Genomic DNA, 4,282 nt, shown 5'->3' with positions numbered 1-4,282 from the left:
CCTGTGCCAACTCCAAACGAATGTCTCCTGGGCCCACCACCATATCTGACACCACATGTAATCAATAATTTATTCATCAAATGAAAGAAAGAAAAGAAGCAAAGAAGGAAAAGGAAAGGAGAAAGAATAAATAAATAAATAAATAAATAAATAAAAGAAACTTTTAACCATATGCATCAAGAGAAAAAGAGAAAGGACCCAAATAAAATTGGAAATGGAAGAGGAGTGACTATGGACTCCACAGAAATACAGATGATTATAAAATACCACAAGCAATTATATGCCAATAAGTTGGACAATCTGGAAGAAATGGATGCATTCCTAGAAATATATATATATATCTCCCAAGACTAAGTCAAGAAGAAACAGAAAATCTGAACCAACCAATTACCACCAATGAAACCGAATCAGTCATCAAAAAACTCCCCAAAAACAAAAGTTCTGGACTGGATGACTTCATGGGTGAATTTTATCAAACATTCAAAGAAGAATTTATACCTATTCTTCTTAAACTATTTCAAAAAATTCAAAAGGTGGGAAGACTTCCTAACTCTTTTTACAAGGGCACCATTACCCTCATTCCAAAACCAGACAAAGACATTAAGAAAAAAGAAAACTATAGGCCAATAGCCCTGATGAACATAGATGCAAAAATCTTCAAAATATCAGCAAAACGAATTCAGCAATACATTTAAAAGATCATGTACCATGATCAAGTGGGATTTATTCCTGGGATGCAAGGTTGATTCAATATTCACAAATCGATTGTTGTGATAAACCACATAAACAAAATGAAAGATAAAAATCACATGATCATATCAATAGATGCAGAAAAAGCATTCAAAGAGATCCAGCATCAAATTATGATAAAAACTCTCAGCAAAGCAGAAACAGAAGAAACATACCTCAACACAATAAAGGCCATATATGACAAATCCACAGCTAACATCATGCTCAACAAGGAAAAGCTAAACGCATTTTCTTTAAGATCAGAAGAAAGACAATGCTGTCCACTTTCACCATTTTTATTCAACATAGTACTGGAAATCTTAGCCACAGCAATCAGACTAGAAAAAGAAATAAAAAACATCCAAATTGGAAAAGAAGAAGTAAAACTGTCATTATTTGCACATGACATGAAGTATATCAAGAACCCTAAAGATTCCACCAAAAAATTATTAAAACTGATAAATGAATTCAGTAAAGTAGGAAAATACAAAACTAACATTTAGAAATCAGTTGCATTTTTATACACCAAAAATGAACTATCAGAAAGAGAAATTAAGAAAACAATCCCATTTATAATTGCATCAAAAAAATACCTATGAACAAATTTAACCAAGGAGGTAAAAGACTTGTATTCAGAAAGTTATATCACTGAAGAAAGAAATTGAAGAAGATAAATAAATGGAAGCACATTTCATACTCATGCATAGAAAGAATTAACATCTTTAAAATGTCCATACTACCCAAAGCAATCTTAAGTTCATTGCAATCCCTATCAAAATACCGATGGCATTTTTCACAGAACTAGAACAAATAATTCAAAAATTTAAATAGAACCATGAAATATTCCAAATAGCCATGGCAATATTGAGAAAGAAGAACAAAGTTGGAGATATTACATTACCTGATATCAAACTATACTACAAGGCTATAGTAATCAAAAAAGCATGGTACTGGCACAAAAACAGACATATAGATCAATGTAAGAGAATAGAAAGCCCTGAAATAAACCCACACCTGTAAGGTCATTTAATCTATGACAAAGCAGGCAAGAATATACAGTGGGGTAGAGACAATCTACTCAATGAATAGTATTGGGAAAACTGGACAAATACATGCAAAAAAATAAAACTGGACCACCTTCTTACACCATATACAAGAATAAACTCAAAATGAATTAAAGACTTAAATATAAGATCTGAAACTGTAAAACTCTCAAAAGAAAACAGGCAGTAAATTCTCTGATATTGTTCTTGGTAAAATTTTTTCTGATATATCTCCTCGGACAAGGGAAACAAAAGAAAAAATAAGCAAATGGGACTACATCAAACTAAAAGGGTTTTACACAGCAAAAGAAACCATCAGCAAAATGTAAAGACAACCTACTGAATGATACATCTGATAAGGGGTTAATATCCAAAATCTGTTAAGAATTCACACAGCTCAAAACCAGAAAAAAAAAAAAAAACCAACAATCCAATTCAAAAATGAGTAGAAGACCTACATAGGCATTTCTCCAAAGAAGATACAGAGATGGCCAATAGACATATGAAAAGATATTCAACGTCACTAATCATCAAAGAAATGCAAATTAAAACCACAATGAAATATCACCTCACATCGGGCTATCATCAGTAAACCAAAAACAACATGCTGACGAGGATGTGAAGAAAAGAGAACTCTTGTGCACTGTTGGTGAAATTATAAATTGGTACAGCCACTATGGAAAACAGTTTGGAAGTTCCTGAAAATATCAAAAATAGAACTACCTTACAACACAGCAATTGCATTTCTGGGTATTTATGCAAAGTTCAAAATACTAATTCTAAAAGATATATGCCTCCCTATGTTCATTGCAGCTTTATTTACAATAGCCAAGATATGGAAGCAATCTAAGTGCTTATCGATAGACAATTGGATAAAGAAGATGTGATACTTATATACAATGGAATATTTCTCAGCCATAAAAAAAATTAAATCTTACGATTTGCAATGACATGGATGGACCCTGAGGGTATTATGCTAAGTGAAAAAGTCCCATAGAGAAAGACAAATACCATATGATTTCACTTGTATGTGGAATCTAAAGAACAAAATAATTGAACGAACAAAACAGAAACAGACTCATATATACAGAGAACAAACTAGTGATTGCCAGATGGGAGGGAGCTTGGAGGCCTGGGTGAGAAAGGTAAAGGGATTAAAAATTACAAATTAGTAGTTACCAAATAGTCACAGGAATGTGAAGTACAGCATATGGAATATAGTCAATAATATTGTAATAGCCATGTATAGTGCCAAGTGGGTACCAAAGTAATAGGGGAGATCACTTCGTAAATTATATAAATGTGTAACTACTATGCTGTACACCTGAAACTATTATAAATAATATTAAATGTCAACTCTAATTAAATATAAAAAAAAGTTAACATTTTTTTAAAAAATTTAAAGCAAAGCCATAAAGTTTAGTAAAATACTATAAAATATATATAAATAAAACAATTAGGCCACATAAATAAAAGTTATGTAAAAGTAAGAACTTCGAGGTTAAACAAGGTTTAAGTCAATAATTAACATAAGAGAGGTAAATTAAGTAAAAATTTTAAAATGTTAAAAGATTTTGAGTAAATTAGCTCAATCTTGGACATATACACGTCCTATTATCCAATTATTCCACTCTTAAGTATGTACCCAACAGAAACATGTGTATATGTCCAACTTTAGATGTGTACATGTGTTTATTCATAATAGCTAGAAACTATCCAAAAGTCCATTATCAGTAGAATGGATAAATAAATTGTGGTATATTTACACAATGGAGTTCTACACAATAATAAAAGTGAACTATAAGTACACACAACATGAATTCAGGAATATATTGAGTGAAAGAAGCAGTAACAAAACAACATATATGTATGATTCCACTTCCTAAAAGTCCAACCAATAGGCCAAACTCATCTAGGATCTTAGGATCTGGACAGAGGTTGCCTTTAAGGGCTCCTCACTTGTATCATGGAGGTAAGAGTTGCTGGTTTAATAGGGTTGTTATGATGACCAAATGAGATAAATAGGGCAGCAAGCCAGTGCCAGGCACTCAGTCAGTGCTCAGTGATGTTAGATCTGCAAAACCAAATACTTCTGGCTTCCCTCTTTTTAGCGTAACAATTTAAACACCTTTAATCCTTCCATTCCTTCCTCCCATCTCCCTCTGGCCTCTCAGGCATATTTGAGATTTTTGCTTGTATGTTTATTCTTGCCCTTTGGAAATCCTCTCTCAAGTTTCTAGTATGACTATGCTAGTGGGATTTATCCCTGGGGAGGAGACCAACTAGTCCAATGGTACACTCTCAACCCATATCCACTCCCCATTTCTGATCCAGCATATACCTTCTCTGCTCAACAATGAGTCACATGAAGAAAGACACCATAGGTCTCATCCCACCAGCAATGAGCACATGGAAGGTTCCTGAACTCTCTGAAGAAAAGTCCCCTCAGTCAGTCTGAGGCTGCTGTCCTTGGAAAGGTCTGCTTGCAAAGTTGGCTTTGGCTGGAGTCA

The sequence above is a fragment of the Pteropus alecto genome, unplaced genomic scaffold, assembly GCF_000325575.1.
Source record: "Pteropus alecto unplaced genomic scaffold, ASM32557v1 scaffold124, whole genome shotgun sequence".
Classification (NCBI taxonomy): Eukaryota; Metazoa; Chordata; class Mammalia; order Chiroptera; family Pteropodidae; genus Pteropus; species Pteropus alecto.
The sequence above is the reverse complement of the archived record's forward strand: the minus strand, read 5'-3'. Positions refer to the sequence as shown.